The sequence below is a fragment of the Palaemon carinicauda genome, chromosome 13, assembly GCF_036898095.1.
Source record: "Palaemon carinicauda isolate YSFRI2023 chromosome 13, ASM3689809v2, whole genome shotgun sequence".
In the NCBI taxonomy this organism is placed as follows: Eukaryota; Metazoa; Arthropoda; class Malacostraca; order Decapoda; family Palaemonidae; genus Palaemon; species Palaemon carinicauda.
The window spans coordinates 15969855-15981964 of NC_090737.1; the positions used below are offsets into that span (position 1 = coordinate 15969855).

Consider the following 12110-nt stretch of genomic DNA (forward strand, 5'->3'; position numbering starts at 1 on the left):
TCATAACTCCGTATGAGTAGAGAAAGTTCTAGCTGTGAAGAAATGTCCATTCCTTTCAGCCTGAAGCGAGGCTTAAGGCTGAGCAATAGCCTTTCACTGCCGAGACTGATAAGCGCATTTCTTCAAGCAAATACACAAGGAACTCCTCTATTGTTGGAATAGTGGTAACGAGTGGAGAGATACCCCTTCCACGACACCAACCACAGAAGACTTTCCACTTTGCCTGGTAGACTGCTGCTGATGACTTCCGCAGGTGTCCAGACATCCTGATTGCAACCTGTTGCGAAAATCCTCTCTCAGAGAAGAGATGCTGTATAGTCTCCAGGCGAGAAGTCATAGTGAAGCTACGGCTTTGTGGAATATGTTGGCATGTGGTTGTTTGAGTAGATTGTGTCGTGGAGGGTGTTCTCTTGGCGGCTCCGTTAAGAGTTACAGAAATTCCGGGAACCATTCTGCGTGAAGCCATAGCGGAGTTATGAGGGTCATTGAAAGATTGACCGATGTTCTGGTCTTGTTGAGTACCCTCCTCATCATACAGAAAGGGGGAAAGGCATAAATGTCGATGTTGTCCCACCATTGTTGGAAAGCATCTTGCCAGAGAGCCTTGGGGTCTGGGACTGGGGAACAGTACAGAGGGAGCCTGAAGTTCAGGGCCGTTGCGAAGAGGTCCACAGTCGGAGAACCCCACAAAGTCAAGACTTTGTTGGCTACTAGATGATCCAAAGACCACTCGGTACTCACTATCTGAGATGCTCTGCTCAGGTTGTCGGCGAACACATTCCTTTTGCCCGGAATGAAGCGAGCCGATAGTGGTATCAAGTGGATTTCGGCCCATCTCAGTATCTCTACTGCTAGAGGGGATAGTTGCTGCGAAAAAGTACCTCCTTGTTTGTTGATGTAGGCCACTACTGTGATGTTGTCGCTCATCACCACCACAGAGTGACTTGTCAGGTACTGTTGGAACTGTGGAAGGGCTAGAAAGACTGCCTTTATCTCTAGGATATTTACATGGAGATACTTTTCTGACTCTGACCAGAGGCCTGAGGTCGTGAGGTGCAGCACATGGTCCCCCCCCCTTTTTTTTTTGACGCGCTTGAAAACAGCATCAAATCCGGGGGGAGGATGAGAAGATTCACTCCCTTTCGTAGGTTCTCGTCTGCCATCCACCACTGGAGGTCCGTCAGTTCCGCAGGTCCCATGGGGATCTGGATGTCCGGGGAGTCATAAGCTTGATTCCACCGGGACTTGAGTCGCCACTGGAGGTATCTCATCCTGAAGCAACCATTGGGGACTAGACGAGCCAGTGATGAAAGGTGACTGAGGAGTCGTAACCACGATTGGGCTGGAAGTTCTTCTCGACAGAGAAAAGGTCTTGCGACCTTCCTCAGCCTTGCTATCCTGCCGTCTGATGGGAAGGCTTTGTGGAGAGTGGTATCTATAATCATGCCTAAGTATACCAGTCTTTGAGTTGGAAGCAGGGAAGACTTATCTCGAGATTTACCATGATCCCCAGATCTTGGCAAAGTCTCAGAAGTTTGTCTCAGTGTTGAAGAAGGGTCGACACAGAGTCTGCTAGGATTAACCAGTCGTCCAGATAACGGAGGAGACGGATGCCAATCCTGTGTGCCCAAGATAATACTAGGGTGAACACTCTGGTGAAAACTTGCGGTGCTGTGGAAAGAGCGAAGCACAGCACCTTGTATTTTCTGTTGTCCAGGCTGAATCTTAAGTACTTCCTTGAAGACGGATGGACTGGGATCTGGAAGTAAGCGTCCTTTAGGTCCAGTGTGCACATGAAGTCTTGCGGTCTTACTGCTAGTCTGACCATGTATGCCGTCTCCATGCTGAACGGAGTTTGTTTGACAAACTTGTTCAGAGTTGAGAGGTCAATGACTGGTCTCTAGCCTCCAGACACCTTCTTTACAATAAAGAGTCGACTGAAGAAGACTGGGGATCCGTCGAGGACCTCTTGGAGAGTGCCCTTCTTCAACAGGGTCTAGACTTCTGCCCGAAGGGCTTGCCCCCTTGCCGATGCCATGGCAAGGGAGTTCAATGACACTGGATTCGTCGTCAGGGGAGGCAGAGATGTTATGAACGGGATGCGATATCCTAGACTGATCACGGAGATTGTCCTGGAATCGGCCCCGAGTTGCTTCCACCTGTTTGAGCAACTTTGTAGGCATCCCCCACTAGTGGAAATGCAGGGGGACTGCCTATCCTAGCGTTTGTGGCCTCGGCTGCTCCCTCTAGGATTTTTGCCTCCCCTGGAGGACTTTTTGCCTTTCCTTTCTTTGACAGGAAAGGGCTTAAACACCATCGTCTTCGCTGCTGTTGTCGTCATAGAGGTCTTGACTAGACGGGACTGCTGTGGTGCTGGAGGCTTATAGGGCTTGGATGTTAAAGACCTATGAAGGAGGGAGTCTTGATGTGACTTCCTCCACCTCTCAGCGGCATGATCCACATCCTTAGGCTCAAAAAGAACAGACCCCTTCACGGAGGAATGTCTGAGCCTATTGATCTTGGCGCTAGGGCCCTTCTGATTGAATATCTCAGCTACTGAATTCCGACATTTCAGGATGGTATTTGTCCACAAGTTCGAGACTTGGTGGGCCAGAAACTCGATCGTGCGAGAACCTGAGAGAAGAAAGGTTTCCATAGCTTTCCTGGTACATTCCTTGGAGAAATCCTCAGAACATATCAGGATACCTAAGGTCCCCAACCAGATATCGAGCCACGAAGTAGCTTGCATAGCACACTTCGCGACCTTCTCCTGATTGAGGATCTCGGCTACTGAGAACGAGACCTGCCGGTTGGAGAGTCTCTCAAGAGGGACTCACCTGGTTAGCTCTTCCGGCGAGTGGTGAAGTGGAAGAGCTAAACAAGGCTCCTCTAGGATCTCGAAGTACCTCCTCTGCTGTACGCGAGGAGGTGGGAGGAGTTTGTTGGTGGTACCGGAATGGTTGGAGGAGGACATTTTGGAGAGCTGCTGGGAGATCTTGTCCCTGGTACTCTTTACCCCCTTGAGACCAGGGCAGGGCTGCATTGGTCTTAGAGGGCTTTTGAGTACCAAAGACGCAGTCTAAGACCGTGTCTTTGCCCTCTCGAGGAGGGATCTCTGGGTCGAAAAACCTGTTGAGAGCCCTCATTAGTCAGAAATGACAAAACGCGTGTTCTGACTCTTGCTGGTCTGCTATTGTAGGACTTGCAGCGAAGTCTCCTTCTATTCCCGAAGGCTCTTCTTGGGGAGAATCGTGGACATTCCCTGAGTGGCTAGCTGGCTCCATCCTAGCCCTAGTGGAGGACTTGGGCAATGTTTTGGAGTCTTTGGATTCCTTCCTCGGAAGAATGTAAGACTCCCACATTGAAGAGGGTGGCATGTTCCCTCCAATCCCTGACTGTGTGGAACTCTCGGCGCTAAGAGAGGTTTCCTCCATTGGTGCGATGGGGGAAAGTCTCTCTTCGTGTGATTCCCTTGAAGACGATAAATCTTCGTCTGAAAGGGAAGGAGAGGCAGTCCGAGGAATAGGAGGAAATTGCCTCGAAGGTCTGCGTGGAGTCAGCTTTGTCCTCGGGGAAGTGACCGCGTCTAGAACTCCTCTTTTCCTCTTCAGTGGGGTAGAGGAAGCCATGGTTCTGTGCCCCAATTTAGAGAGGACAGGCTTGAAAGCCTGAGTTACGGCTCTGATCAGGGCATTGAACCAGGCCTATTGGCTGACAGACACACTATCAGACATACCCCTTGAAGGGAAAGGGACTGAAGGATCCCTGGGAGGAGTCACTGGAATAAGTGGGTTCGCCCGTGGTAGCTTAGGGATCCCGAACCCCTCTGGAAGTTTCCCTTCTCCCATAATGCACAGTGGTATGCGCTTGCAGGGAGGGGAATGAGGCGATGGCGACCTTGCCGGACATCGCTCCGTGTGATGCATAGGCTCGGACGAGGGAGAATATTAGGGATCGCGCGCGAGAGACCGATGGCGCTCGCGCGGGCGCGCAGGAGAATCACGATGAGCAAGAATGTTCGCACATCTGCTAAAGGCTTGGGGCACACGCGCGCAGGAGAATGTCCCCTAGCACGCGGGCGCGTGGGAAAGGGTTGGCGCGCATCCCTAGGAGAGGGTTCGCGAGCGTGCACGAATATCCTTGTGGATGCGCACAGGTGACTCATCTGTACGCATGCTAACAGGAGAAAGTTAGCATGCAGGTTTTACCTGGCACGTAGGATGGTGTGCAGCATGGCTCGCAGGAGAGTATAATGTAGGGCGCGTATGCGAATGTGCAGGAGAATGTTGGCATGTGGGAGAGCGCTGTTGCGCAGGAGAACGTTGGTGCGCTGGTGGGCACTGGCACATAGGAGATCGTTGGCGCGTATGCGCAGGGTGCGTGGCCACAGTGTGTGCAGGATATCGTTGGCACATGTGCGCATGGCACGTGGTGGAGCTATGCTCTTGTTAGTGCGTATGCGCATGTTGGCGCGTACGCACTTGATGATGCCCTGTGTTAGGACGAGAAGGATGATCAGCGCGATGTAGTGATGGGGCCTGACAAGCTACTGTTGAGCGCTGGTCAGGTTTTGTGGGTGCGTAGCGGGTACACTGTACGCGCGCAATAGCACGTTCAGGTGGAGCCTTCCCCAAAGGAGATCGCGAACAATCTGCAGAGAGGTTCAGGACCAATGCAGGTGCAGTGATGGATGATCAGTCGAGAGGCTCCTCTGCGGGGGGGGGGGGGGGGGGGGGGACTGCATAGAAGACGTTGAACCACAGAGGCGCCTCCTCACCGCAGGTGAAGGAAGGCCTCTATGGTGAAGAGGAAGGCGAGCCTTCCAACGGATGCGCCCTCTGGGGGCCGTTGAATCAGCAAACTGACCTTTAGCAGTCCTCCGAAGAGGAGTCTCTGTAAGTGAACTCCCCGAGGGGAAGAAACAATAGCAGGAAAGACAGACGATGGACTTGGTTTCTCCCTCGTAGGATGATCAGGAACGGGGGAAACTAAGCCGTCAGCTACCGTAGAGTCTGGAGTGGATGGGGAGATGGGTGAAACTGCATTGGATACCTCTGACACCACAACGTCAACAAGAGACAAGAGGATCAACCTTGACGGTGACTACTATTGCTTGACAGCAGCACCCAAGCGGATGTAATCAAGCAAAACCTCCTTGGAGGGCGAACCCGTAAGCCCCAAGTAGGACCAAAGTTGAAAAAGGGAGGTTAGTGACATGTCCTCCCCTGGGGGGAGAGGTGGAGCTGCTTCGCTAGGGGAAGCAACATCATCTCTCGAGACCCGAGGTTGGTTAGAAATAATTCGGTCTACGCTACCACTCAACGGCCTCTCAAATGAGACCGACCGAGTGGGAGCTTCGGAGGAGGTTTGGACAACGGAAGAAGAGCCTTAGGTTTTCTCCTTTCGAAGGAGAAATATCCCGTTTGGACTTCTTCCGTCGTCGCGAAATCCTCTCCTACTGGGAGGCAGACCACTTACTACACTTGTTGACACTATCACACCGTTGGCCCCTACAAGAAGGACAAATGGCGTGAGGATCAGTCTCGACCGCCGACATGAGCGTTCCACAGGGGCGGTCGGGAAAACCAAGGCAGGTGCGCATGGTCGCAGAGGCCAACTTCACATACACAATAACTAGAAAACGAAAGAACAAAAAGCATTAAATGGCTGCCAATATGATGGCGAGGATGAGAGCGGACACATCCAACCACCATCTGAGTCGAAAGCAAAGTGAGCTCAAGCACAGGTGTGTGAGAGGGGGGGGGTAGCGAGCTACCCTCCCCTACCCCCGCTAACTAGCGGTGTGGGTAATAATCTCTCGTTAAAAATTAATAGCTCGTCATTTCAGCTACGCCGATAGTAATACCCCTATTAAATAGCGTGGTCTGTATTCCAGTTACGGAACAAATGTAGTTCACGATCCGATCGTCTAGCTTGTGATCGACAGCCTGTAGCTCGGGATATGGGCTTATAACTTGATCGTAAGTAGCTCGCGATAGTGAGCGTCTTGCTCGTGATCACGGGAGTGTAGCTTGTGATCATGACCACAAGACGCTTGTGATCATGATCACAAGCGTCTAGCTTGCGATCGCAAGCAATTCGTTCGAAATCACGAGACTGACGCTCGTGATTTTGATCACAAGACACTTTGCAATCGTGATCACGAGTGTCTTGCTCGTAACCGTGAGTGTAACTCACGATCATGAGCGTGAGAGAGTAGTTCATGACTACGAGCATGTAGTTCACCATCCGATCGTCTAGATCGTAATCGACAGCCTGTAGCTCGGGATAGGGGCTTATAACTCGTGATCGTAAGTAGCTCACAATAGTGAGCGTCTAGCTCGTGATCCCGTGAGTGTACAATAATTTGTGATCGTGACCACAAGACGCTTGTGATCATGACCATGAGCGTCGTGCCCACCCACGATTGTAGTCATGAGCATCTCGCTCATGACCGTGAGCAAGTAACTCACAATCGTGAGCGTCTCGCTCTTGATCACGAGTGTCTAGCTTGTGATCGTGACCACAAGACGATCCTGATTATAATCGCGAGCGTCATGTTCGTGGTTAGGAGTGTCTCGCTCACCACTGTGATGGTGTAACTCCCGCTTGAGAGCGTGAGCATGATTGCGAGCGTCCTCAAGGGTTGTGTAGAGACTAACGTCACAATCGTGGTTCTGAGCATCTTGCTCACAACCGTGAGCTTAAGCGAGACAAGTGTCAAGCTCGTGATCGTGAGTGTCCTCAAGATTTGTGTAGAGATTAGCGTCATAAGCGTCTCGCTCATGATCCTGAGTGTCTAGTTCGTGATCATGAGCGTACTCAAGGGTTTTTAGAGACTCTCCCGCAGGAGGGGAATTTCTCGCACCTGGAGGCTAACCTCTGAGCAGCACTCTGTTTCCCTTCAATGAGCTCTATCTAAAATTGAAGGTTAACATAAAGTGTTGCTTGAGAAAAAGCCAAGGCTTGTTTCTGAGTTTTCCCCGAAGGGCTTTCCCGAATGGGAATCCTGCCGGAGACGCTTGTGATCATGATCACGAGCGTCGTGCCCTCAATCGTAGTCATGAGCATCTCGCTCGTGACCGTGAGCGAGTAACTCACGATTGTGAGCGTCTCGCTCTTGATCACGAGTGTCTAGCTTGTGATCACGACCAAAAGACGATCCTGATGGTAATCACGAGCGTCATGTTCGTGTTAGGAGCGTCTCGCTCGCAACAGTGATGGTGTAACTCACGCTTGTGAGCGTGAGCATGACTGCGAGCGTGAGCATGACTGCGAGCGTCCTCATGGGTTGTGTAGACTAACATCGCAATCATGGTTCCGAGCGTCTTGATCACAACCGTGAGCTTAAGCGAAACACGAGTGTCTAGCTCGTGATCGTCCTCAAGATTTGTGTAGAGATTAGCGTCACAATCGTGGTCATGAGCATCTCGTACATGATCCCGAGTGTCTAGCTCGTGATCATGAGCGTACTCAATGGTTTTTAGAGACTCTCCCTCGGGAGGGGAATTTCTCGCACCTGGAGGCTAACTCCGAGCAGCACTCTGTTTCCCTTCAACGAGCTCTATCTTAAATTGAAGGTTAACATAAAGTGTTGCTTGAGAAAAAGCCAAGGCTTGTTTCCGAGTTTTCCCCAAAGGGCTTTCCCGAACAGGAATCCTGCCGGAGTTATGCCCCCGAGGGGAAACCGAACAGGTGTTCGTCTTCAAGAAGAACGTTGTGATCGTGATAGCCTACGATTTCGTAATTTTTACGATCTCTGTGGCTATCATTGATCATCAAAAACGATGCCCTGACAGGTGTCTAACATCGGATTGTCATGAACGACATCCTGACTGACCAGGAAGACGAGGTGATGAGTCTCGCCCCTGTGATTGTTGAACAAAATAAATTCTAAACTCATCACTGGATTGTAGCAAACGACATCCTGATTGACCAGGAAGACGACGTGATGAGTCTCGCCCCTGCGATCATTGATCAGAATGATCTCATTATGAGTCTTGCCCCTGCGATTGTTAAGGAGAAAATAAAACATTGATCTAGCAATTGACGAGAAAGCCGAGGGGTTGACGATCGTCCGTAGCCTCAGAACCCTAAACAAGCGGAAGTTGCATATGCAGGCTGAAACGTTGCCTCTAGGGTGAGAGAGAGGTTGAGAGAGAGAGTGAGAGAAAAAATGCGGATCGTTGGGAAAGGACGAGATCGGCAGGAGGCGAGAAGACTCGACGTCAGCAGGAATCGACGGAAGGACAAATAGGAGGCAAACCTTGTAGACAGCTATGACATCGGCCGCAGCTACAGCCATTGACTTCACACCCCGATGTCATCTTATAAGTGCTGAAGAAACAAAGAGAAATAAAAATTCCTCACCTCCAGTGGGAAAGAGAAAAAAAAAAACCCAATCGGCAGATGGAAGAGGTTACCCCCAAGAGTTGTCAGCGCAGAGGATTCCTTCTGATAAACCCGCAGAGACAGACCTCGTCATCTGAAAACTGTCACATTACCCTGTAATGGAGCGTCAGGTTGAAAACCGTTACATTTGTAAAAAATAAGAATGAGCATAATGCAATAGGGATAAATGGTTAAGCCTTGAAGGGTGAGAGCGGAGACGTCCACTTTCTATCAGCCAAAAGCAAAAAGTGACATAGCTTACAGCTGTGAAAGTATATAAGGGTGGTTGGGTAGCCCCCAGCTATCCCCTGCCTACCCACTCAAGTGGCTAGACAGGGTTGTCACCTTGCATTTTAAACCTAATGGCTTCCTTCCTCATTCCAGCTCCGCCGAAAGTGTATCCACATAAGTAACGAAAGGTTTGTTAGTATTGGAACAAATAATTAGATTAGTATAGATTAGTACAATGGGAAGTCTGTTTGGAAGGCAGAGAGCAGAGACGTCCATTCTCGGCAAAGCCAAAAGAAAATTTAAGTTAGACACACTGGTGTGTGAGAGACAGGAGTATCCGGCAACCCAAACTACCACTCACTACCCCACACTAACTAGCGGGTTGGTAGTTCCACCTCGCTTAAAAGTCTTTATGGCTAGTCTTCCAGCTTCGCCAAAAGATAATTCCTAATAATAACGAAGGGTTTGTATTTAGTGAAGGAAAAAATATTTGTTTATTCACAATTATATCTGTTGTTCATCTGGTGTGACGGTCTGAACGATCCCCAGGTCTCAGAATTCTCTTTGACATTATTGCGCATGCGTGGCTAACAGGGGAATTCTGGGTACGTAGCATATGCGTACTGGGAAATCCCCCAGTCTCATAGTTCCCCTTCCCCTACATAGAGGGAGTTAACATACATTATTTCAATATTTGTTCAACTGGATTGCTATTTATGAAACCATTTACTCTAAGACTGCGCCTTTACGCGTATCAGTTTTATAAGATCACAAATTTAAATAAAATGTGATAAAAAAGATATACACATACAGTATATGTACGTGTGCGTTTTCTTCCTTAAAGTAATAATATATGTTACAAGGGGAAATCATCGACTGGAGCTTTGTTTTGGTAGCTTTAAGTTTAATCCACAATCGATCTCTTGACAGCTTAAGAGTTAAACTGAATAACTTATCATGGACGGACAAGAGAGATACGTCCATGATACAACCCTTTGGCCTCAGCAATCCCACCATTCTAATTAGTGACTTGTACTTTTTTGTTTCTAATATTCTTTTCTAGATTTGAACACAGTTACCACAAAAAACTACAACATTGTATGTACATATAAAATGATGCGTATCCAGTATGTACTGTATGTAAATAATATCTACATGAATCACAAACGATATCTTTTGGCATTACAGATGGAAGTTATCTCGTGCTTTGTACTTCATAATTATTACTGTGGTAATATGAAAATCGGAATAATAAGTCAAGAATTATATACTGTACAGCGTATTAAAATAATGACACTAACTTTCATCCCAAATGTGGCTTAGTGACTGAGCCCTATCAGTCCTCTGTTGGTTCTTGTTCAATCCTGATACATGCTTCCAGTTGATAAATAAGTTACAATACGTTCGCATTTGTTTCTGAACTCTCATTCGCTGTGTTCGTCTTTCTGAGATGTCCATCGCGAGCAATAACACCCAGCAACAAGTTGTCAAATGGCACATGTTGAAGAAGCATGGATGGGGACATTTCAGACTGGCCGGAAGTTTACAAAATGTTCGCGCATGCGCAGATTATCAAGGAGAATTCTGAGACCGGGGGATCGTTCAGACCGTCACACCGGGTCATGAAGATGGCAAAAAACTCATCTCCTGCTGAATACACAAGTAGCAAAATATGTACTGTACCACTTGCCAAACCCGAAGAGTAAGGAGATAACGTTTAATCGCAAGCAAAGTGAGCAACGGCAGAGCAAGGGCCAATTGAACCAAGTGATGGTTGTTGTTAAGGGGGGTTCTACACCTGTAGAGCCCCTCATTTGCACCAAAAATAAAATTAAATTTTGTTAGAAAAAGCACCATATAAGGTAGGCAAATTACATGATGTGGGTTAAAACCATAGTTTTAGGAACTTTATTGATTTAATTTATAAAATCCAAAATGGTTAATCCTAAAAGCACCTCTATTAATTAGGATCCACATTAGAGTATGGATCTAGAGCTAGACCTAGAACACCCAAAGTATATAAATAGTCAACTCGAGGTTTTTAAACTGACATGGAATTATGGTCAAGTTGGGAATTTTCCCCCATGGATCAGGTGGTTAGTTCAAGTCCTGGCATTCCACATTAGGTTAGGTTAGGTTAAGACGCCTCACTATCTGAATGGCAATGCTTTCCCACCAGTATCTTGGAAGGTGTCCCTTGCTTATATAACTATTTTTTTTATTAAAACAGGTGTAAAAAGTGAAAAAACTGTCATTAACAATTCAAAACAATTCAACCAAAGGAAAACGATATATTCACACGTTGGGTTATGATTGGTTTAATCTCCCTAAGGTTAGGTGTCATGTAAATTACGGTTTTTCGCAAGAAAACATAAGTTATAACACACAAGCGGCATTTTCCGAAGGTCTAACATTAGTTAATTATTATATTCGTGCATGTGGCATACCAGTAAATGTTTCCAACATGTTAAAAAGGGTTATCGGCAAGGATAGAGCTACACTACATATGCACGTAAGTCTAGGCCTATGTTCAAATTCCCTTCAACTTTCCTATCAATTTTGCTTTCTGGCAATAACATTTTCTACCCATTTCTTCCTCAATCATTAACTTTTCAACATACTTGACCTTTCTCACGTAGAGACAATGTGAAGAGTTCCTTGTAATTTTAGGAAATTTTCATAAATACCCGAACGATCACTCAAACACTAAACAAACAAAACTGACGTAATTCGCGAACTGAAACAGCTGCGCAAGCGCAGACACTAGTAAACTGCTACAAAGAGGAATTAGCCAGTAAGGAAAAACCCAAAAATGTTAAATAAGAAAAACAAACCAACAGCAAAGGAATTGAGACCAATAGCACTCACAAATGTATTATATAAAATATACATGGCTTTTATCAAGGATGAAATAGACGACACCTAAAATGTAATAATGCCATAGAGGATAGTCAAGCGGGATTAACAGAGGGAGGAAGGAATGAAGATAATATCATAGATTAAGTACATGGTCGAAGTAACCTTCAAAATTAGGAGAAAGCTCATAGTTGCCTCTTTAGATATAAAAAAAAAGCCTTTGATTCCATAAAAAGGGAAGTACTGATTGAAACTTTAAAGCATTATAAAGTACATACTTTAAGTATAATAAACTCTATAGCTGAAGTATTTTTGGGAGACTACTACGTAAGACATAGGAGAAAAGGTAGAACAGAAATTGAGCGTAAGTAGTGGAATAAAGCAAAGCTGTACTGGCTCTACAACATTGTGCAAATTAATTACTTATCAGAATATAAAACAAGTAGAAAAGGAAGGTAGTGGTTTTAAAAATGATATTATAAAGCTAGTAGTATTATTTTTTGCTGATGATGTCCTAGTGCTTGCTGAGAATATAGAGGATGCTGAATTAAACATAAGGAAAGTGATAGATATAGGAAAGCAGTTTGGTTTAGACATAGAGATAAAAGTAGCGTACCTATATATAATATGAA

The 12110-nt window shown here is 46.8% G+C and overlaps 1 long non-coding RNA gene across 1 annotated transcript in view; it reads right to left on the bottom strand.

Moving 5' to 3' along the window:
- Window positions 1-11413, bottom strand: part of LOC137651892 (uncharacterized) — a 117828-nt gene extending 106415 nt beyond the window's left edge. Inside the window, exon 1 of the long non-coding RNA XR_011046123.1 lies at window positions 11249-11413. This is a non-coding gene — a long non-coding RNA (uncharacterized lncRNA). The remainder of the gene's footprint in view (window positions 1-11248) is intronic.
- Window positions 11414-12110: the final 697 nt, after the last annotated feature.